Source organism: Manihot esculenta, chromosome 14, assembly GCF_001659605.2.
Source record: "Manihot esculenta cultivar AM560-2 chromosome 14, M.esculenta_v8, whole genome shotgun sequence".
NCBI lineage: Eukaryota > Viridiplantae > Streptophyta > Magnoliopsida > Malpighiales > Euphorbiaceae > Manihot > Manihot esculenta.
The window spans coordinates 14262298-14288213 of record NC_035174.2 but is presented as its reverse complement, the minus strand read 5'-3'; positions in this window follow the sequence as shown (position 1 = coordinate 14288213).

The following is a 25916-nucleotide window of genomic DNA, read 5'->3' as shown; positions in this document are numbered from 1 at the left end:
TGGGGTTCCACATCACCCTCTCCCTCTCCAGCATCTTTATTTGATCAACATATACCTCTTGAGGTGATAAAGGAGCGAGTATAACCTTCTGTCCTTCATGAGTGAAGGAGTACTTTTTATTGAACCCATCATGTTGCACATTTCTATCATGTTGCCACGGTCTGCCCAACAACGTATGGCTTGCCTGCATAGGTACCACATCACATAAGATCTCATCCTTGTACCTACCAATAGAAAATGGTATAACCACCTGGCATGTAACCCTAACCTCACCACAATCATTCAACCATTGCAATCTGAATGGCTTACGTGTTCAATAGAAGCCATGCCTAATTTCTCCACCATATACACACTTGCCACATTTGTGCAACTACCTCCATAAATAATGAGTGACGCGGAACCCTATGGCACAAGCCTCAAACCCACACGCACAAGTAGATACGGAATCCAAAGATTTGACAAACCCACCTGACGCAGAACCCTATGGCACAAGCCTCAAACTCACACGCACAAGTAGATACGGAATCCAAAGATCTGATAAACCCACCTCCTATGGCACCCCAAACTTAGAGAAGCTGAAACACCAATGATCGAAGGATTTAGATGATAATCCGACAAACGCCACAACGAATAGTTGATAAGTTAGCCAAGATTCCTGGTGCAATTGATGAAAGCAAATCCTCACTCTCACTCAAAGCAATACACGCCAAAGGCATGAAAGAAATTCTGAAAAGTTTGATTAAAAGCTCCCTCTTACAATTGTTTCTTATCCTTATATAGTAAGGAGAAAAACAAATAAAACCCTAAGACACTCTTCTTGGGCCTGACTTAAACACATAAGACCCAAGCCCAATCACACACTAAAATAACACATAAGTATTAAAATATAAGCCCACAACATGGCCCAACACTCTAAAACTTAAAAGATAAAATATGGCCAGAATACAAGCCCAAACAAAACTAAAATAAAACAAGTGTTTAAATAATAAAACTAGCAAGCCCATCATAACAAAGTTGAATCATCACAAAAGCCTTGCTTGATCTTCACTTTAGGCTTTCCTTTATGTAGTTTTAGCCCATAGGTTTGATTAGACTCCCTCAGCCTATGATTGCAAGTGTTGCACCAAATCTGTCCCATATGAGTTAAAGCACGCCCCAAATATATATGGATTATATGAATATGATTTTGAACTACTTCTGGATCCATTGGAATGATATAAGTTTGCTCCACCCACTATAAATATGGATTATCTGTCCATATTTTGGGCTTATGTTTTAATACTTATGCGTTATTTTAGTGTGTGATTGGGCTTCGGCCTTAAGTGTTTAACTCAAACCCAAGAAGAGTGTTTAGGGTTTTATTTGTTTTTCTCCTTACTATATAAGGATAAGAAACAATTGTAAGAGGCAGCTTTTAATCAAATATTTCAGAATTCTTTTCATGCCTTTGGCGTGTATTGCTTTGAGTGAGAGTGAGGATTTGCTTTCATCAATTGCACCAAGAATCTTGGCTAACTTATCAACTATCCGTTGTGGCGTTTGTCGGATTCTCATCTAAATCCTTCGATCATTGGTGTTTCAGCTTCTCTAAGTTTGGGGTGCCATAGGAGGTGAGTTTATCAAATCTTTGGATTCCATATCTACTTGTGCGTGTGGGTTTGAGGCTTGTGCCATAGGGTTCCGCGTCAGTTGGTATCAGAGCACGGTGATAGATAAATTCCTATTTATCTATATTTATTTATTTTGTAAGTTTTTTTTTAATTTTTTCTCTATTTTTTTTATTTCAGTTTATCTTATAATTTCTCTCAACAAAAAGGAAAAAAAAATAGAGAATTTATTTTTTATTTTAGTGTGAGATTTTTTTCTTTAAAAAAAAAAGTGAGAGATAAGAAAAAAAAAAAAGAAGAGTAAAGAAAAAAAAATTATTTCAATTGTTTGATTTCAAAAAGAAAAAAAAAAAGAAAAAAAGAGGAGAGATGTCAAAATTTAGTGTTTTATTCGTGAAATATCATACTGAATTCAAGGAGAATCCCATGTCGATCGATTCTTTTCTTATCATTATGGTTGAAGATTCGAGGACGAATCTTTTTGAAGAAGCAGAGAATCATACGGATAAGGAAATAATACGATACTTCAAAGATTTAAAAAGGGAAACTCCAAATCATGACAAATCAAGTTACCATCGCTTAATTCAAGGCTTACGAGATGGGAACTATATTTGGGAAGCATGGGAGAATAAGGAAACAAATCAGACTCTCTTCAACACATGCGGACGCACAACACAATTTCAGATTGCGTAATGCATGTATGGCCAAATTGCATTTAGGCCAGTTTTATTATTTTGGTATTTTAGTATTTTGTGGGATTTGTTTTTAATTAATTTGGCCTATATTAGAAGCCAAATTCGTGCAGCCCATTTAGGAAGGAGATTTCCCCAAGATAATTTAGGAAAATGATCTTTAATGTAATCCAGATTTGACTATTTGACTAGATATCCTTCCTATATTGTAATTACACCTTCCTACAATAGAATTAGGGTTTGAAGGCTATAAAAACACCCTTAAGGTGGCAGCCACGAGAAGGCAGTGAATAAAAATGATTTTATGAACAATATTTGGTTCGTCTCCATTATTTGGTAACTTATCAAGGTTTAACCTTGTGGCGTTCTGATATGGATTTCCTCCATGCTTAGTTAACTTATCAAGAATTTCTTGTGGCGTTCTCAAAGCTGGAATCGCTTGATTATCTATGTTTCTAATCACATGGTTGGTTAGGGGTGTGGTAGAGCAACCTTCGCTTGATTATCCATGTTTCTAATCACATTCGTTGGTTAGGGGTGTGGTAGAGCAACCTTCTGGAAGATATCTTAGTCTTGTTCTTTATCAAGTTGTGTGACGGGGTTTTTGATCACATGTTGATTCTGGGTTCCGCATCAGTCAATAAGAACACATTCGGCCTAATTGACTTGGAATGGCGAGATTGTTCTTCAACTTCAAAATGAACTTGCAAAGCTTCCACATATTCCTTTATGAATCCTTGAAGTGCTTCCTTCAGCCTCTTGGATATCAACCTTGTAATTGTTCCTTGAGGCAATGCTAGCTCATCAGTGTTGTTGGTTGTGCTTACATCATCCCCATTGCTAGTTCGGAAGAGATGAAGCGAATCGTGAGGAAGAAATAGGTGCCTACTTATTACCATAGAGATCTCCATCATCAGTTGCAAAGATGATGCGGAACCCCAGCCTATTAGAGAATGAAACGACACATACCCTAGTAAAAAGCACTTAATTCAGAAAATAATTCCCCAATCTTAAGCTCTCAAAGAAGAATCGCATAAAGCAATTATATTGAATAATTGATAATCCGTTTCTACAATATAGAAAAAGAGATGCATTATATAGCCTAAATTAAGACCCATGATCTTTGCCACTTCCCACTACTATACATGGACCAATGATCTTTGCCATTGATGCGGAACCCCAGCCTATTAGAGACTGAAACGACACATACCCTAGTAAAAAGAACTTAATTCAGAAAATAATTCCCCAATCTAAAGCACCCTTAATTAACATGCAATTAAGAACACTTATAATGGATTGATTTCAAGAGCAGCAAGAATAAGAAACATACAAGTTAGTATCAAACCTTATTCGTGATGCAATGTCAAGAACCAAGATCTCTCTTAAGCTCTCAAAGAAGAATCGCATAAAGCAATTGTATTGAATAATTGATAATCTGTCTCTACAATAGAAAAATGGATGCTTTATATAGCCTAAATTAAGACCCATGATCTTTGCCACTTCCCACTACTATACATGGACCCATGATCTTTGCCACTACCCACAACTATGCATGGACCCATGATCTATGCCACTATCCACTACTAGGTAACCACCCACTACTGTTTAACTACCCACTACCAAATAACTACCCACTACTGGTTAACTACCAACTACTAAATGACTACCCACTATAAATACAGAATTTGAATTGTCAATAAGGACACATTTGGCCTAATTGACTTGGAATGGCCAGATTGTTCTTCAACTTCAAAATGAACTTGCAAAGCTTCAACATATTCCTTCATGAATCCTTGAAGTGCTTCCTTCAACCTCTTGGATCTCAGCCTTGTAATTGGTCCTTGAGGCAATGCTAGCTCATCATTTTTGGTGTTGTTGGTCGTGCTTACATCATCCCCTCCCTCTTGAAAAGGATTCGTCCTCGAATCTGTACCAAAATCAAAAGGAGACAAATCAGAAACATTAAAGGTAGCACTTACACCAAACTCACCTGGCAGATCAATTATGTATGCATTGTCATTGATCCGTTTCAGCACTTGATATGGTCCATCCCCTCGTGCATCGAGTTTTGATTTCCTTTGAGTTGGAAACCTTTCCTTTCGCATATGGATCCAAACCCAATCACCTGGTTTGAATACAACTTTCTTGCGACCCTTATTGGCCTGTTTCTCATATATGCTGTTACGCTTCTCAATATGCTCACGCGCTTTCACGTGTATTGATTTAACCATTTCAGCCTTCGCTTTTCCATCTAAATTAGACAACTCATTCAAAGGTAAAGGCATTAAATCTAGTACAGTTAATGGATTAAAACCATACACAACCTCAAAAGGTGAATAACCAGTAGAAGAATGGACTGCTCGATTATAAGCAAATTCAACATATGGCAAACATTCTTCCCAAGTTTTCAAGTTCCTACCCACAATAGCACGAAGCATAGTTCCTAAAGTCCTATTAACAACTTCAGTTTGGCCATCTGTTTGTGGATGACAAGTAGTAGAAAATAAAAGTTTAGTACCCAATTTTCCCCACAAAACACGCCAGAAATGACTAAGGAACTTAGAATCTCTATCAGAAACAATAGTCCTAGGTATACCATGCAAACGGACTACTTCCCTGAAAAACAAATCAGCTATGTTCGTTGCATCATCAGTTTTATGACATGGAATAAAATGTGCCATCTTGCTAAAGTGATCTACAACAACAAACACTGAATCTCTACCTCTTTTTGTCCTAGGTAAACCTATCACAAAATCCATAGATATATCAGTCCAAGGTTCAGTAGGTACAGGCAAAGGGGTATACAACCCATGTGGCAAGGACTTAGATTTAGCCTGTTTACATGCAAAGCATTGAGCACAAATTTTCTCTACATATTTTCGCATGTTAGGCCAATAAAAGTGTTCATTCAACATGTCTAAAGTCTTTTGCACACCAAAATGTCCCATTAATCCTCCTGAATGTGATTCTCTAACAAGCAACTCACGCACTGAACAATTAGGTATGCATATTTGTTTCCCCCTAAAAAGAAACCCATCATGCAAATAAAACGTTTTAAATGCCCCATGTTCACATGCCTTAAATACATCAGAAAAATCAGTATCATTCTCATACATATCTTTCAAATGCTCAAATCCTAACAACTTAGAACTAAGCATGGAAGTCAATGCATAACGTCTAGATAATGCATCGGCAATCACATTCTCTTTACCTTGCTTGTATTTAATCACATAAGGAAAGATTTCGAGATATTCAACCCACTTACCATGCCGCTTGTTCAACTTCCCTTGTCCCTTCAAGTGTTTGAGAGACTGATTGTCGGTATGAATCACAAACTCATTAGGCAGCAAGTAGTGTTCCCAAACTTCAAGAGCCCTAATCAGTGCATAGAACTCTTTGTCATAGGTGGAATAGTTCAATTGTGCGCCACCTAACTTCTCACTAAAATATGCTATGGGTCGGCCTTCCTGCATAAGAACAGCACCAATACCAATCCCAGAAGCATCACATTCAATTTCAAAGGTTTTAGAAAAATCAGGTAACCTTAAAACAGGAGCGGTAGTAAGTTTTTCTTTCAATGTGTTAAATGCAAGTTCCTGTTCTTTACCCCACTTAAACCCAACAGCCTTTTTAATAATCTCATTTAGAGGTGCAGCAATAGTGCTGAAATCTCTAACAAACCTCCTATAGAAGCTTGCCAATCCATGAAAGGATCTCACCTCATTAGCATTCTTAGGTGTAGGCCATTCTTAGATAGCCTTAACCTTTTCAGTATCTACCTCAACTCCTCGTGAACTAATAATAAATCCTAGGAATATGACACTTTCAGTACAAAATGTGCATTTCTTAAGATTAGCATACAGTTCATGTTCACGCAACTTCTGTAAAACAAGTTCAACATGCCTAATGTGGTCATCCATGTTTCGGCTATAAATCAATATATCATCAAAATACACAACCACAAACTTACCTAGGTAATCACGCAAAACATGGTTCATCAATCTCATAAATGTGCTAGGTGCATTAGTTAAGCCAAAAGGCATGACTAACCATTCATATAAACCATATTTTGTCTTAAAGGCAGTTTTCCACTCATCACCTAACTTCATCCTAATTTGATGATAACCGCTTTTCAAATCAATTTTTGTAAAGAAAACAGCACCACATAATTCTTCAAGCATATCATCTAATCTAGGAATAGGATGGCGATACTTTACAGTGATTTTGTTGATCGCACGACAATCAACACACATGCGCATTGTTCCATCTTTCTTTGGAACCAATAAAACAGGTACTGCGCATGGACTAAGGCTCTCCCTGATATGTCCCTTAGCCAGCAACTCATCAACTTGCTTTTGCAATTCCTTCGTCTCCTCAGGATTGCTACGGTAAGCTGGACGGTTTGGAATCTGAGCTCCAGGAACAAAATCGATTTGATGTTCTATTCCCCTAATGGGTGGCAACCCAGATGGCACCTCCTCAGGAAATACATCCGCAAACTCCTGCAATAACTTAGAAAAAGAACTAGGCAATTCAACAGTAGGGTTAGTCTCAATCATAAAATTGGAACTAAAACGCAATATAATCAAAGCTCTCTTCCCTAAGTATGCTTTCTTCAGCTCTCTCTCTTTACAATAAAAGGAAGACTTGCTGAATTCTTCACTCTTGTCACTCAGCTCTCCTTTTACCTCCACACTCACTAACGTTTTTCTCTCCTGCACATCTCTCATTTTTATCCTTTCCCGTGCAGTCACTCTCCTTTGGGCCATTCGAAACTTTCATTTTACTGCTGGCCTCTTTTCCCTCATTCTTTTTACTTGTCTCACCTCCCTTACCCAATTTAGCAGATTGTTGAAATTTCACTTGATCTGCGTATACATCTTTAGGAGATAATGGTACAAGTATATGTTTTACACCGAGGAACGTAAAAGAAAACCTATTACTATACCCATCATGAATGACACGCCTATCAAATTGCCATGGTCTACCTAACAAAATGTGTCCAGCCTGCATGGGTACAATATCACAAGTAACCTCATCTACATATTTGCCAATAGAAAATGACACTTTACATTGCTTGGTTACCTTTGCCTCGCCGCTATCATTCAACCACTGAAGTCTGTAAGGATTAGGGTGTTTAATAGTTTCTAGTCCTAATTTATCAACTAAAATAGTACTAGCACAATTAACTTGACTACCCGAATCTATTATCATGCTACAGACTTTACCACCAACCAAACAACGAGTGTGAAAGATGTTTTCACGCTGTTCAAGTCCCTCTTCTTTAATAGAAACATTTAAAGTACGCAATATCACTAAGGACTCTCCTTGAACAGGATACTCTTCTATCTCTACATCAGAACAATCTTCTAAAGGTGGTACTTCATCAGAATCAGAATCACTTTCGGAGACTATCTCATCTCCCCTCACTACCATAGCACGTTTATTAGCACACTCATTGGCATAATGCCCACGCCCTTTACATTTAAAGCACTGAATATCTCTAGTTCTATTTGATTTAGGGGCTGATTCATTTTTACCATGAGAGTTGGATGTTTCTTTGGAAGGTAACATGCCTTTTTGAGTTGAAGACTTTTCAAACCTTTTAGGATCAGGCTTGGTGTTCCATTTAGAACCCCATTTGCTGTTGGAGTTTTGAGCAGCCCTGTTGCTCCCCCATCTATTTCGGCCTCTTTGTCTTTCCACCTTAATTGCAATGTTCACCAAGTCTTCCAAATCAACATATGGTTGCAAATCAACCACATCAGCAATCTCCTTGTTTAGACCACCAAAGAAACGAGCCATAGTCTGGTCTTCCTCCTCCACTATGTTTGCTTTTGATGTGAACCAGCATGGAAAGCAAGGCAAGGATCCCTTGGAGCTACAACAAGGACCATTGACAAGGAATAAAGCAAGGAAGTACGGCGTTACTCTTGGATTGCATATTCAAGAATTTATTACAAGAGAGATGACTGAAATTGCTAGGGATAAGTGCGAGAAGGAACTTAAAGGTCATTCGAAGCTGATTACGTTGCTGGGTGTATGCATGGATGAAACAGAAGCAAATTGAAGATTTGTAGCGCTCGCTACCATTATCAAAGTCGCGCTCGCGACATTCAGTTAGCCGAAGATACTTTTGTGTTTTGTGGAAGTTAATTTTGGAGCACATCATGGAGGAAGATAGTGGAGAATCAGCCCGAACCATAAGCAGGTTGTGGTTTCGTCCCTGAGGTTGTGGTTTCTGCTAGAACTATTGAGGCAAACGAGAATGTGGTTGGTTTTTAAAGACTTGGCAGTTATTTTTGTTATTTTAGCTTGTTTCCCTGTTGGGATAGGAATTCTGACTTAGTATTTGTTTTCCTTTTCCAACTAGGTTTAGGTTTTTGCCTTACACTATAAATAAGGCCTTAAATTCTTATATCAGACACTCTTTGTTTTTTTTGACAAATTTAATTCAGATTTGCTTTATGCAAATTTCGGCCTTCTTTGAGAGAGTGAGAGTTTGCTTCTTTCATTGATTGCATCACGAATCAGACCAACTTATCAATTTCGATTGTGGCGTTCTTCTGATCCGTTCTACAAAATCCTTCCGTTATTAGTGTTCTAGCTTCGCTAAGCTTAGGGTGCTATAGAGGGTGGTTTATCCACGTTCTTGGAATCTATATCAGAGGTGCGACGGGGTTTGAGGATTAAGTGCCATAGGGTTCCGCGTCATTTGGTATCAGAGCCAACAACAGGTAAATCTTTATCTATCTGTCTTTCTAGGGCTGTGTTATATTTTCGTTTTTTTTTGGTATCTTAGTTTCGAATTTCGTTAGGGTTCATTGTCTTCAATTCGTTTCTGTTCAATTCGATTCCAATTGTTAGGTCCTGGATTGTCCATCCAAAATCATTGTGTTGCTTGCTATTTTGTTATTTGGCAATTCGGTTTCTTTTAGCAGCCATTATTTCCCTTCGAACTGAATCTGTTAGTGAATTTTTTTTTTGATACACACTCAAGAATTTCGTGTGGTGTTGCTTGAGACCCAAGCAAGGGGATAGTGAGAGCAAAAAAAAAAAAAAAAAAAAAAAAAAAAATTGCTCCAACAAAAAAAATTTTTTTTTTAGTCTTGCTATTTAAGTATTAAGGATCAGTTCTAGGTGGGTTACAATTAAGTGAAAATTTCGCTTCAGATTTTTTTTTCCACCATTGAGGGGCTGCTGTTCTTTTATTTCAAATTGCATAGTATAGTAGCATTCTTGGGGTGTCTTCAAACCAGCGTTTGGGGTAGAAGATTTAGGTCCATAAATCAGCTTACCAAGAGCGAGTTGGTTTTGATACATTCTGACCAGAATTGTCTATTTTATTGCCCTCTTGTTTCTATTTTGTTTTTGAGCTAGCGTTGAAATTCCATTACATTGCTGAGTATCATTTGTTTGTTTCGATACTTAGTTTTCAATCGTGTAGTGCAAACGTTCTTGTGCTGCCTCCGGATACTTGTCAAGTTGTCTTCTAGGTGTCTAGGGATTAGGATCCTACCTTTTTGAACGTACTTGGCAGATTGGTGAGTGAACCTTGGTTCTGAAGTGCAATCGAAGAATCAGCAATAGTGAGGTAAGAGCGAAACACTTGTGAATTCTTTCTTTCAGTTACTAATTGTTTCTTGTGAGTTTCTCTGTTGTGGTCATGACTAGTGGGAATGGTAAAGATGTTGCCTCAATTTCTAGCAATTTTGAGACATATATACAGCAAAGTAATGAGAAGATGGAAGAGATGGCAAGAATGATGGCCACCCTACAAGAGAACATGAATCTAATGATGAGGGAGAGGGTACAACAGCCCGCACCTCCAGTGAGATTACCACAACGAATCTTACCAAGAGGAGGCGAAGAGGAGGTCATTAGGAGAGCAGCAAGAGGAGGTCGAGGTGATCAGGAAGAGGTGGCTGAAAACTACCAAATTGTGACTGACAATGACCTTAGTTCCATCAAGATGAAGGTACCCGAATTTAAAGGGAATAACAATGCGGAAGAATACATTGAATGGGAGCGAAAGGTGGAACAAATTTTTGAGTGTCATAATTACTCAGAAGAAAAGAAGTCCCATATCGCAGCCGTGGAATTTAGGGGATATGCTACATTCTGGTGGGATCAACTCAAGTCTAGTAGAAGAGGAAAAGGATTGCGACCCGTGCCGGAGTGGGAGGCCTTGAAAGACTTAATGAGAACAAGGTTTGTTCCTTCTCATTACTATAGGGATTTGTATAATAGGTTGGCAAGACTGGTCCAAGGTGGTAAGAGTGTTGAAGAATACCACAAGGAGATGGAGATGACCATGGCCAGGGCTGACATTGAGGAGGATGAACAAAGGCTAATGTCCAGATTTCTGGGAGGTCTAAATTCCAACATTGCAAGTGAGCTGGAAATGTATGATTACAATTCCATGGAAGAGTTAGTTGAGAAGGCCATGAAGATTGAAAGGAAAATCAAGAACAAGAGCTCCACCAAATATGGGAAGTTCCAGAATGTGGGAGGAAGTAGTTCAACCTTTAAGGGGTCTTCAAATGATTTGCCCTCAAAAGGTGGAGATTTCAAGAATTCCTTCCAAAGGAGCAATCCTCCACCTACAAGTGGAAAAGGGATGAATGGAGGTTCAAATAAGCAGCAGTCAGGTATTCCTAATACTACTCCTAGTAGAAATATTAAGTGTTTCAAATGTTTAGGAAATGGGCATATTGCATCTCAATGTCCAAATAGGAGAGTTATGATTGCTACTGATGATGGGGGTTTAGTTTCTGATTCTGACCATAGTGATGGTGATAATAATGATATGAATGATATGCTTGATGATGTTGATGAGTGTGAAGAAGAAGTTGAGAATGCGTTGGTTGCTGAACGTGGTGATATGTTAGTTGCTAGGCGTGCTTTGAATATGCAAGTGAAAGAAGAAGGTCTAGAGCAACGAGATAACATATTTTATACTAGATGTTTAGTTGAGGGTAAAGTTTGTATGCTCATCATTGACAGTGGTAGTTGCACCAATGCTGCAAGTGAGACAATGGTGGAGAAGCTGAAATTGACTTGTTTAAAACATCCACATCCATATAGACTACAATGGTTTAATGATAGTGGAGAGGTGAAGGTTACTAAACAAGTGAAGATACCATTCTCTATAGGCTGGTATAAAGATGGAGTGTTGTGTGATGTAGTTCCTATGCAAGCTGGCCATATGTTGTTAGGAAGACCATGGCAATTTGATAGGAAGGCGCAGCATGATGGGTATTCAAATAGGTACACATTTACCTATGAAGGAAAGCTGGTTACTCTTGTACCATTATCACCGTTGGAGGTGTATGAAGATCATCGGAAGATGCATGAAAAAGCAAAGCAAGATTCGACCAAAAGGGGTGCTACTTTAAATATTAAGGGAAGTGCGAGAGAACATGATAAGGAGAGTGAATGTGAGAAGAAATTGGGAAAGGAGGCCAGAAAAGAAAATAACCAAATAAATGGCCCATTGGTGAGAGAAAACCAAGGAAAGGTGAAACAAACTTTTTATGCGAAACCAAGAGAGCTTAAATTTGCAATATCTAACGAGCAGCCGTTATTGCTCATTAGATATAAAGAAACTTTGTTTACTAATGTTGATGTTTCACTTGACCATTTGCCTTCTAGTTTTGTGTCTATGTTGCAGGATTTTCAAGATGTGTTTCCAGAGGAGCTGCCTAGTGGTTTACCGCCATTAAGGGGAGTTGAACACCAAATCGACTTCATACCTGGTTCGACGATTCCAAATAGACCAGCATATCGAAGTAACCCAATGGAGACCAAGGAGATGCAACGACAAGTGGAGGAGCTGTTGGAGAAAGGCTTGATTAGAGAGAGCTTAAGCCCTTGTGCCGTTCCTGTTTTGCTGGTACCAAAGAAAGATGGCACGTGGAGGATGTGTGTCGATTGTAGGGCTGTAAATAAGATCACGGTGAAGTATCGACATCCCATTCCACGACTTGACGACATGTTGGACGAGTTACATGGTGCAAGGTATTTTACTAAAATTGATCTTATGAGTGGATATCATCAAATTCGTATGAAACCTGGGGATGAGTGGAAAACAGCTTTTAAAACAAAATATGGGCTATATGAGTGGTTAGTAATGCCTTTTGGGTTGTCTAATGCACCGAGTACATTTATGAGATTAATAAACCATGTTTTGAGAGCTTATTTGGGCAGATTTGTTGTTGTTTATTTTGATGATATTCTGATCTATAGTAAGACATTAGATGAGCATTTAGAGCATGTTAGGATAGTGTTGGAAGCTTTGAGAACAGAAAACTTATATGCCAAGCTTAAGAAATGCACATTTTGCATGGATAGGCTTGTTTTTCTTGGCTTTGTTGTGAGTGCACAGGGATTAGAAGTTGATGAAGAGAAAGTGAAAGCTATACAGGAATGGCCTGTTCCTAAGAATGTGACTGAAGTGAGGAGCTTCCATGGGCTAGCAAGTTTCTATAGAAGATTCGTGAAGGATTTTTCTACCATTGCAGCACCACTCACTAGCATTATCAAAAAGGAGGTTGGATTTCAGTGGGGAGAAGAGCAGCAAAAGGCGTTTGAGAATTTGAAAGGGAAGTTGACATCTACACCTGTCTTAGCTTTGCCTAATTTTGATTCAATTTTTGAGATTGAATGTGATGCTTCTGGTGTAGGTATTGGGGCTGTGCTGATGCAAGAGAAGAAGCCAATAGCATATTTTAGTGAAAAACTCAATGGTGCACAACTGAGTTATTCTACATATGACAAGGAGTTACATGCTTTGGTGAGGACGTTGGACGTGTGGGAGCATTACTTGCTGCCAAAGGAGTTCGTGATTTATACTGACCATGAATCCCTCAAGCATTTGAAGGGCCAAGGTAAGTTGAACAAACGGCATGGTAAGTGGATCGAACGAATTGAGAGATTTCCATATGTGATTAAGTACAAGCAAGGTAAAGATAACGTTGTTGCTGATGCGTTGTCTAGGAGATATACATTACTTTCTGTTTTGAGTTCTAAGTTGCTTGGATTTGAGTATATTAAGAACTTGTATGTTGGTGATGTTGATTTTGGCAATGTTTATGTTGCATGTGAACAAGGAGCTTTTAATTCATTTTATAGGCATGAGGGATATTTATTTAAGGGAAATAAATTATGTGTGCCCAGATGTTCCATGCGTGAATTGCTTGTTTTGGAATCTCATTGTGGTGGTTTAATGGGGCATTTTGGTGTGTCTAAGACTTATGATATTCTGTTTGAGCACTTTTATTGGCCATCTATGCGTAAGGATGTTGGGAAGTTATGTTCTGCTTGTATTGCATGTAGACAGGCGAAATCTAAGTCTATGCCTCATGGTCTTTATATGCCATTGCCTGTACCTAGTTCTCCTTGGATTGATATTAGCATGGATTTTGTGCTTGGTTTGCCTAGAACTAAGAGAGGTAGAGATAGTATTTTTGTGGTGGTTGATAGGTTTAGTAAGATGGCACATTTCATTGCATGTCATAAAGCTGATGATGCGAAAGTTGTTGCTGATTTGTTCTTTCGCAATGTTGTGCGCTTACATGGAGTGCCTCGGACTATTGTTTCTGATAGGGATACAAAGTTCTTGTCCCATTTTTGGCGTGTTTTGTGGAGTAGACTAGGAACTAAGCTTTTATTCTCTACTACTTGTCATCCACAAACAGATGGGCAAACTGAAGTTGTGAATCGTACTCTTGGTACGTTATTACGATCTATAGTGGGTAAGAATTTGGCTACTTGGGAAGATTGTTTACCTTTTATTGAATTTGCTTATAATCGTTCTATTCATTCTTCTACAGGTTATTCGCCATTTGAGCTAGTTTATGGCTTTAATCCACTAACTGTTCTTGATCTTTTGCCATTACCTTCTAATGAACTTGTAAGTTTAGATGGAGAGAAGAAAGCTGACTTGGTGAAAGCTTTGCATGAGAAAGCACGAGCTAACATGGAGAAAAAAAACAAGACGTATGCTGATAATGCGAATAGGGGTCGCAAGAAGATGGTGTTTGCTCCTGGAGAGTGGGTTTGGGTGCATTTTCGCAAGGAGAGGTTCCCACATCAAAGGAAGAATAAGCTGGATGCGCGTGGTGATGGTCCATTTCAAATCTTGGAGAAGATCAATGACAATGCTTATAAGATTGACTTGCCTGGTGAGTATGGTGTTAGTGCCACTTTTAATGTTTCTGATTTGTCTCCTTATGACGATGCAGATTTGAGGACAAATCTTTTTAAAGAAGGGGAGAATGATGTGAACCAGCATGGAAAGCAAGGCAAGGATCCCTTGGAGCTACAACAAGGACCATTGACAAGGAATAAAGCAAGGAAGTACGGCGTTACTCTTGGATTGCATATTCAAGAATTTATTACAAGAGAGATGACTGAAATTGCTAGGGATAAGTGCGAGAAGGAACTTAAAGGTCATTCGAAGCTGATTACGTTGCTGGGTGTATGCATGGATGAAACAGAAGCAAATTGAAGATTTGTAGCGCTCGCTACCATTATCAAAGTCGCGCTCGCGACATTCAGTTAGCCGAAGATACTTTTGTGTTTTGTGGAAGTTAATTTTGGAGCACATCATGGAGGAAGATAGTGGAGAATCAGCCCGAACCATAAGCAGGTTGTGGTTTCGTCCCTGAGGTTGTGGTTTCTGCTAGAACTATTGAGGCAAACGAGAATGTGGTTGGTTTTTAAAGACTTGGCAGTTATTTTTGTTATTTTAGCTTGTTTCCCTGTTGGGATAGGAATTCTGACTTAGTATTTGTTTTCCTTTTCCAACTAGGTTTAGGTTTTTGCCTTACACTATAAATAAGGCCTTAAATTCTTATATCAGACACTCTTTGTTTTTTTTGACAAATTTAATTCAGATTTGCTTTATGCAAATTTCGGCCTTCTTTGAGAGAGTGAGAGTTTGCTTCTTTCATTGATTGCATCACGAATCAGACCAACTTATCAATTTCGATTGTGGCGTTCTTCTGATCCGTTCTACAAAATCCTTCCGTTATTAGTGTTCTAGCTTCGCTAAGCTTAGGGTGCTATAGAGGGTGGTTTATCCACGTTCTTGGAATCTATATCAGAGGTGCGACGGGGTTTGAGGATTAAGTGCCATAGGGTTCCGCGTCAGCTTTGATCAGGAGCAACTCCATCTCCTTATGATACTCATCAACAGACTTTGATCCCTGAGTTAATCTTTGCAATTGATGATGGAGATCTCTATGGTAATAAGTAGGCACATATTTCTTCCTCATGATTCGCTTCATCTCATCCCAACTAGCAATGGGTAACTCTCCATTCCTTCTCCTAGATTTCACAAGCTCATCCCACCATATTAGTGCATAATCTGAAAACTCAAGGGCAGCAAGTTTTACCTTTTTATCATCGGAATAGTTTTGACAGTTAAAAACCATCTCCACTTTACGCTCCCACTCTAAATAGGCATCAACATCAGCCTTACCATTGAAGCTTGGAATCTTCATCTTTATGGAGTTCATACTGTTATCTACATATGGTACACGATCATTGAACCTTCTGGCTCGGACAGGGGCTGATTGTGCCTCATTTTCCTCATCATAGGATGGATCGTGTGTATCATCATCCCTCTGAATGGACTTGCCCTTTGAAGATCTAAGGTTGTCCTCAAGGTTATCCATTCTCGAATTTAGCTTCTGAAAGCTATCCATGAAAGCTTTATATATATCTTTAAGATCAAATGTAGGGTCAGAAGTATCACCAGTATTATGCCCAGACATTATAGAAAAAAATTCACAATTCTCTCAACTCACGTGTTTAATTTTCAAGCACTCACTTGGTATCTCAAAAGTGCACTTCAGAATAAGGACTCAATAAGCCAAGCTTGTATGATTCAAATAATAAGGAAAGCAAGGAAAGACCTAAGAAGAAAAGATAGGAAACAACACTAGATGCAAACTGACCAAAATGAACAAATAGATTGATTTAGCACACAAAAGTTAAATTTCGTGTACTAAGTGTAATTAGATGTTCAACAATGTGCAATTTGTCAAACTAAATGTAAGGAACCAACAGACAGAAAGACACCAAATTGACAAACTAAGAATAAAAAATTGACAAGATGGATGTGCTTAACACGAAGTTTTCCCTAAGCATGCAATCCTAGGTTAACTGATATTAATATTGACTCAACAAAAACAATTCAAAGCAAGCAAACAAAATAGACACTTAAAACAGCAAGTATTAAGTACAATTGTTTTGTGAAAACACTACCCAAATTTACCCTAAACCTACCCCAAACATGTATTTCGAATTCCAAGCCCAGAAATATGTTCAAGGTATATGAAATATGATTTATATAAGTAGATATCAATCAGAATGAAGTTTGAACAAATGAACCAAAGTGGCAGAAATTCTTTTTTTTTTCCCTTTTTTTTTCTTCTTGTTTTGATTTTTTTTTTTTATGGACAGAAGTAAAACACTGGAAATACTATTCTAAGAGTATTAGAATGACAGCATATGAATTAGGGCAGAAAGCATAAATCAAATCACTAAAGATAGTAATTCAGCCTAAACAAGAATTTAGGGTAAAATTTGATTTGAACAACAACCAAACAATGTATTCGGCTCTAATAGGTATCCCAAACCAGATTTCCAAAGTGATATATTCAGCCAATAATGGACAAAATTGAATGCAAAGACGCAAAGGATAGTTAAGAAATTATTACTAAGCCTAGCTCTGATACCAATTGATGCGGAACCCCAGCCTATTAGAGACTGAAACGACACATACCCTAGTAAAAAGAACTTAATTCAGAAAATAATTCCCCAATCTAAAGCACCCTTAATTAACATGCAATTAAGAACACTTATAATGGATTGATTTCAAGAGCAGCAAGAATAAGAAACATACAAGTTAGTATCAAACCTTATTCGTGATGCAATGTCAAGAACCAAGATCTCTCTTAAGCTCTCAAAGAAGAATTGCATAAAGCAATTGTATTGAATAATTGATAATCTGTCTCTACAATAGAAAAATGGATGCTTTATATAGCCTAAATTAAGACCCATGATCTTTGCCACTTCCCACTACTATACATGGACCCATGATCTTTGCCACTACCCACAACTATGCATGGACCCATGATCTATGCCACTATCCACTACTAGGTAACCACCCACTACTGTTTAACTACCCACTACCAAATAACTACCCACTACTGGTTAACTACCAACTACTAAATGACTACCCACTATAAATACAGAATTTGAATTGTCAATAAGGACACATTTGGCCTAATTGACTTGGAATGGCCAGATTGTTCTTCAACTTCAAAATGAACTTGCAAAGCTTCAACATATTCCTTCATGAATCCTTGAAGTGCTTCCTTCAACCTCTTGGATCTCAGCCTTGTAATTGGTCCTTGAGGCAATGCTAGCTCATCATTTTTGGTGTTGTTGGTCGTGCTTACATCATCCACTTCCCACAACTATGCATGGACTCATGATCTTTGCCACTTCCCACAACTATGCATGGACCCATGATCTATGCCACTATCCACTACTAGATAACTACCCACTACCAAATAACTACCCACTACTGGTTAACTACCAACTATAAATACAAAATTTGAATTGTCAATAAGGACTCATTCGGCCTAATTGACTTGGAATGGCCAGATTGTTCTTCAACATATTCCTTCATGAATCCTTGAACTGCTTCCTTCAACCTCTTGGATCTCAGCCTTGTAATTGGTCCTTGAGGCAATGCTAGCTCATCATTTTTGGTGTTGTTGGTCGTGCTTACATCATCCCCTCCCTCTTGAAAAGGGTTCGTCCTCGAATCTGTACCAAAATCAAAAGGAGACAATCAGAAACATTAAAGGTAGCACTTACACCAAACTCACCTGGCAGATCAATTATGTATGCGTTATCATTGATCCGTTTCAGCACTTGATATGGTCCATCCCCTCGTGCATCAAGTTTTGATTTCCTTTGATTCGGAAACCTCTCCTTTCGCATATGGATCCAAACCCAATCACCTGGTCTGAATACAACTTTCTTGCGACCCTTATTGGCCTGTTTCTCATACATTTTGTTGCGCTTCACAATATGCTCACGCGCTTTCAAGTGTATTGATTTAACCATTTCAGCCTTCGCTTTTCTATCTAAATTAGACAGCTCGTTCAAAGGTAAAGGCATTAAATCTAATACAGTTGATGGATTAAAACCATACACAATCTCAAAAGGTGAATAACCAGTAGAAGAATGGACAGCGCGATTATAAGCAAATTCAACATATGGCAAACATTCTTCCCAAGTATTCAAGTTCCTACCCACAATAGCACGAAGCATAGTTCCTAAAGCCCTATTAACAACTTCAGTTTGGCCATCTGTTTGTGGATGACAAGTAGTAGAAAATAAAAGTTTAGTACCCAATTTCCCCCACAAAACACGCCAGAAATGACTAAGGAACTTAGAATCTCTATTAGAAACAATAGTCCTAGGTATACAATGCAAACAGACTACTTCCTTGAAAAACAAATCAGCTATGTTCGTTGCATCATCAGTTTTATGACATGGAATAAAATGTGCCATCTTACTAAAGCGATCTACAACAACAAACACTGAATCTCTGCCTCTTTTTATCCTAGGTAAACCTATCACAAAATCAATAGATATATCAGTCCAAGGTTCAGTAGGTACAGGCAAAGGGGTATACAACCCATGTGGCAAGGACTTAGATTTAGCCTGTTTACATGCAAAGCATTGAGCACAAACTTTCTCTACATATTTTCGCATATTAGGCCAATAAAAGTGTTCATTCAACATGTCTAAAGTCTTTTGCACACCAAAATGTCCCATTAACCCTCCTGAATGCGATTCTCTAACAAGCAACTCATGCACTGAACACTTGGTTATGCATATTTGTTTCCCCCTAAAAAGAAACCCATCATGCAAATAAAACTTGTTAAACGCCCCATGTTCACATGCCTTAAATATATTAGAAAAATCAGTATCATTCTCATACATATCTTTCAAATACTCAAACCCTAACAACTTAGAACTAAGCATGGAAGTCAATGCATAACGTCTAGATAATGCATCAGCAACCTCGAGATATTCAACCCACTTACTATGCCGCTTGTTCAACTTTCCTTGTCCTTTCAAGTGTTTGAGAGACTGATGGTCGGTATGAATCACAAACTCATTAGGCAGCAAGTAGTGTTCCCAAACTTCAAGAGCCCTAATCAGTGCGTAGAACTCTTTGTCATAGGTGGAATAGTTCAAATGTGCGCCACCTAGCTTCTCACTGAATTATGCTATGGGTCGGCCTTCCTGCATAAGAACAGCACCAATACCAATCCAAGAAGCATCACATTCAATTTCAAAGGTTTTAGAAAAATCAGGTAACCTTAAAACAGGAGCAGTAGTAAGTTTTTCCTTTAATGTGTTAAATGCAAGTTCCTGTTCTTTACCCCACTTAAACCCAACAGCCTTTTTAATAATCTCATTTAGAGGTGCAGCAATAGTGCTGAAATCTCTAACAAACCTCCTATAGAAGCTTGCTAATCCATGAAAGGATCTCACCTCATTAGCATTCTTAGGTGTAGGCCATTCTTGGATAGCCTTAACCTTTTCAGTATCTACCTCAACTCCCCGTGAACTAATAATAAATCCTAGGAATATGAAACTATCAGTACAAAATGTGCATTTCTTAAGATTAGCATACAATTCATGTTCACGCAACTTCTGTAGAACGAGTTCAACATGCCTAATATGATCATCCAGGTTTCGGCTATAAATCAATATATCATCAAAATACACAACCACAAACTTACCTAGGTAATCACGCAAAACATGGTTCATCAATCTCATAAATGTGCTAGGTGCATTAGTTAAGCCAAAAGGCATCACTAACCATTCATATAAACCATATTTAGTCTTAAAGGCAGTTTTCCACTCATCACCTAACTTCATCCTAATTTAATGATAACCGCTTTTCAAATCAATTTTTGTAAAGAAAACAGCACCACATAATTCTTCAAGCATATCATCTAATCTAGGAATAGGATGGCGATACTTTACAGTGATTTTGTTCATCTCACGACAATCAACACACATGCGCATTGTTCCGTCTTTCTTTGGAACCAACAAAACAGGTACTGCGCATGGACTAAGGCTCTCCCTGATATGTTCCTTAGCTAGCAACTCATCAACTTGCTTTTGCAATTCCTTCGTCTCCTTAGGATTGATACGGTAAGCTGGACGGTTTGAAATCTGAGATCCAGGAATAAAATCGATTTGATGTTCTATTCCCCTAATGGGTGGCAACCCAGATGGCACCTCCTCAGGAAATACATCCGCAAAGTCCTGCAATAACTTAGAAAAAGAACTAGGCAATTCAACAGTAGGGTTAGTCTAAATCATAAAATTGGAACTAAAACGCAATATAATCAAAGCTCTCTTCCCTAAGTATGCTTTCTTCAACTCTCTCTCTTTACAATAAAAGGAAGACTTGCTGAATTCTTCACTCTTCTCACTCAGCTCTCCTTTTACCTCCACACTCACTAACGTTTTCTCTCCTGCACATCTCTTATTTTTATCCTTTCCTATGCATTCACTCTCCTTTGGGCCATTCGAAACTTTCTTTTTACTGCTGGCTTCTTTTCCCTCATTCTTTTTACTTGTCTCACCTCCCTTACCCAAAAGGAAGCCTAAAGTGAAGATCAAGTAACACTTGTTTTATTTTGTCTTTGTTTGGGCTTGTATTCTGGCCATACTTTATCTTTTAAGTTTTAGAGTGTTGGGCCATGTTTTGGGCTTATGTTTTAATACTTATGTGTTATTTTAGTGTGTGATTGGGTTTGGGCCTTATGTGTTTAAGTAAGGTCCAAGAAGAGTGTCTTAGGGTTTTATTTGTTTTTCTCCTTACTATATAAGGATAAGAGACAATTGTAAGAGCCAGCTTTTAATGAAATATTTCAGAATTCTTATCATGCCTTTGGCGTGTATTGCTTTGAGTGAGAGTGAGGATTTGCTTTCGTCAATTGCACCAAGAATCTTGATAAGTTAGCCAAGATTCCTGGTGCAATTGATAAAAGCAAATCCTCACTCTCACTCAAAGCAATACACGCCAAAGGCATGAAAGAAATTCTGAAAAGTTTGATTAAAAGCTGCCTCATACAATTGTTTCTTATCCTTATATAGTAAGGAGAAAAACAAATAAAACCCTAAACACTCTTCTTGAGTTTGACTTAAACACATAAGGCCCAAGCCCAATCACACACTAAAATAACACATAAGTATTAAAACATAAGCCCAAAACATGGCCCAACACTTTAAAACTTAAAAGGTAAAATATGACAAGAATACAAGCCCAAACAAAGCTAAAATAAAACAAGTGTTAAATCATAAAAATATAGAAAGCCCATCATATCAATGCTGAATAAATTAGACAGCGCTATCTCCATTACACACCTTAAGCAAGGTGAGTAGCTTAGGTGTGTCTTCAAGCTTCACGAGGCATTTGCCAAATGCAAGCTCCGTCAATTCTTGTGTTACTTGTTCTTGAATGTGTAAGTTCATAGCTGCTTCAAGCTTCTTAGCTTTGTTCCTTATCACTTGTCCACTAGGGAGCGCCAATGGATCCTTGCTTCCTTGATTCTCATGTGATTGGGTTTGCTGGTTCGTATCATCTTCCCTCCTTGAACTAGTCTTGATTCTTTTCCAGCCTCTTTACCCTCAAACTCACTCTTTTCTCTCATCTTTTCCACAGAATTCAAGCTCTCACTCCCCTTTGTGGCCAAGGCCGAAGTCTCCCTCTCCCTCTCCAGCATCTTTATGTGAACAACATATACCTCTTGAGGTGATAAAGGAGCGAGTATAACCTTCTGTCCTTCATGAGTGAAGGAGTACTTGTTATTGAAGCCATCATGTTGCACCTTTCTATCATGTTGCCACGGCCTACCCAACAACATATGGCTTGCCTGCATAGGTACCACATCACACAATATCTCATGCTTGTACCTAACAATAGAAATGGTATAACCACCTGGCGTGTAACCCTAGCCATATTTGTGCAACAACCTCCATCAATAATGAGAGTACACACTTTTCCATTAACCAAACACCTAGTGTGAAATATGTTTTCCCGTTGTACTAGGCTTTCTTCCTTAACCTGCATATTCAGAGCATGCCTAACAACAAGCATCTCATAATGTGCAGCAAGCAACACATTATTAACCAACACATCCGAATCATCACAGTCATTATTGCAATTAGGAGTTTTTTGAGGTATTCTTATAGAAGTGGAAGCTTGTGAGACATTCAAACTCTCCATAGTTTCAGTCAACCTCTCAAGAGTCTTATTGAGCCTTTGTAACTCACCACTGACTGACTTCTTAAAGAGCTTATAATCGTTACCCATATTCGATTCACTTCCATCAGTACGATCCACCACATTCTTGTCTTTACTCATCCTACCTTAAATCAACAAAGAACAAAACGAACTAGCAAATATTGTGTTAAAAAAAAGTACTCAAGTGTTTGCACTCTGACGCGGAACCCTATGGCACTTAATCCTCAAACCCCGTCGCACCTCTGATATAGATTCCAAGAACGTGGATAAACCACCCTCTATAGCACCCTAAGCTTAGCGAAGCTAGAACACTAATAACGGAAGGATTTTGTAGAACGGATCAGAAGAACGCCACAATCGAAATTGATAAGTTGGTCTGATTCGTGATGCAATCAATGAAAGAAGCAAACTCTCACTCTCTCAAAGAAGGCCGAAATTTGCATAAAGCAAATCTGAATTAAATTTCTCAAAAAAAACAAAAAGTGTCTGATATAAGAATTTAAGGCCTTATTTATAGTGTAAGGCAAAAACCTAAACCTAGTTGGAAAAGGAAAACAAATACTAAGTCAGAATTCCTATCCCAACAGGGAAACAAGCTAAAATAACAAAAATAACTGCCAAGTCTTTAAAAACCAACCACATTCTCGTTTGCCTCAATAGTTCCAGCAGAAACCACAACCTCAGGGACGAAACCACAACCTGCTTATGGTTCGGGCTGATTCTCCACTATCTTCCTCCATGATGTGCTCCAAAATTAACTTCCACAAAACACAAAAGTATCTTCGGCTAACTGAATGTCGCGAGCGCGACTTTGATAATGGTAGCGAGCGCTACAAATCTTCAATTTGCTTCTGTTTCATCCATGCATACACCCAGCAACGTAATCAGCTTCGAATGACCTTCAAGTTCCTTCTCGCACTTATCCCTAGCAATTTCAGTCATCTCTCTTGTAATAAATTCTTGAATATGCAATCCAAGAGTAACGCCGTACTTCCTTGCTTTATTCCTTGTCAATGGTCCTTGTTGTAGCTCCAAGGGATCCTTGCCTTGCTTCCCATGCTGGTTCACATCACACTCTTACCATTCTTTTGCTGATTCTTCAATTGCACCTCAGAAACTAAGGTCAACCACCAGCCATAAGGTGCGTTTAATGAAACAAAGAAGAAAACCTAAAGAAAGAAGAAAGCGCACAAAAAAAACTAGAAAGAAAACACTGACAATTTGGAAAGTAACACACGAACTAGGCTTTGTGCTACTTGAAAAATATCACCTAGAGTATAGACACAAGCAAACAATACTCCAGCAATGTAAAGGAAGCAAAAGCAAGCTTAAACCAAAAAAACAAACTTAGAAATCAAATAAAAACGAACCTGGACAAAAAAAAATTTGCATTTAATTCACTTAAACGCAAATTAAATATGGATCTACTTAAATCTACCCAAAAAAAAAAGTATCAAAACCCCACAAATAGAATCAGAGAAGAAAAATGTAAATTTCACTCACATCAGAAATATGGACGAAAATTCTGGTGTTAAAAGAAGGATTTGACATCAAATCAATTTAGATGCAATTGCCCTAAATGTGCACTTTAGGAAATAGGCAGAATTTCTTTTATCTCCTAATCTGGATTCGACCCAATTCAAAATTCAAAATTCAAATTGATTCCCATAAATTACTGCAATTAATTGAGATAGGTAAGGCAATATAGATGAAAAAGGAAGCATATCACAATTTCGGCCAGATCAAGGTAAATAAGGCAAAGGCGATTTTTTTTTTTTGGATTTCGAATTTTTTTTTATGATTAATAATCAAGGTGCAGCCATGGACACACAAGCTTTCACCGAAAACAACAAGGAAGAAAATGAAAACTCAAAAACCCTAGATCCTAAGATAAATCAGAATTTACCTCACTTTGGCTCTGATACCAACTGACGCGGAACCCTATCGCACAAGCCTCAAACCCACACGCACAAGTAGATATGGAATCTAAAGATTTGATAAACCCACCTCCTATGGCACCCCACACTTAGAGAAGCTGAAACACCAATGATCGAAGGATTTAGATGAGAATCCGACAAACGCCACAACGAATAGTTGATAAGTAAGCCAAGATTCCTGGTGCAATTGACGAAAGCAAATCCTCACTCTCACTCAAAGCAATACACGCCAAAGGCATGAAAAGAATTCTGAAATATTTGATTAAAAGCTGTCTCTTACAATTGTTTTTTATCCTTATATAGTAAGGAGAAAACCAAATAAAACCCTAAGACACTCTTCTTGGACCTGACTTAAACACATAAGGCCCAAGCCTAATCACACACTAAAATAACACATAAGTATTAAAATATAAGCCCAAAACATGGCCCAACACTCTAAAACTTAAAAGATAAAGTATGGCCAGAATACGAGCCCAAACAAAGCTAAAATAAAACAAGTGTTAAATAATAAAAATATAGCAAGCCCATCATAACAAAGCTGAATCTTCACAAAAATCTTACTTGATCTTCACTTTAGGCTTCCCTTTGTGTAGTTTTAGCCCATAGGTTTGATTAGGCTCCCTAAGCCTATGATTGCAAGTGTTGCAACAATCTGTCCCATATGAGGTGAAGCACGCCCCAAATATATATGGATCATATGAAAATGATTTTGAACTCCTTTTAGATCCATTTGAATGACATAAATTTGCTCCACACCTTTGTTAGAAATTTGCCCTATTGGATTTGTATCATTGGGGTTCCGCATCATGGATGCACGAGGGGATGGACCATATCAAGTGCTGAAACGGATCAATGACAACGCATATATAATTGATCTGCCAGGTGTGTTTGGTGTAAGTGCTACCTTTAATGTTTCTGATTTGTCTCCTTTTGATTTTGATACAGATTCGAAGACGAATCCTTTTCAAGAGGGAGGGGATGATGTAAGCACAACCAACAACACAAAAAATGATGAGCTAGCATTGCCTCAAGGACCAATTACGAGGTTGAGATCCAAGAGGTTGAAGGAAGCACTTCAAGGATTCATCAAGGAATATGTTAAAGCTTTGCAAGTTCATTTTGAAGTTGAAGAATAAATTGGTCATTCCAAGTCAATTAGGCCGAATGTGTCCTTATTGACAATTCAAATTTTGTATTTATAGTGGGTAGTTAATTAGTAGTGGGTAGTTGTTTAGCAGTTGGTAGTTAACCAGTAGTGGGTAGTTATCCATTAGTGGATAGTGGCATAAATCATAGATCCATGCAGAGTAGTGGGTAG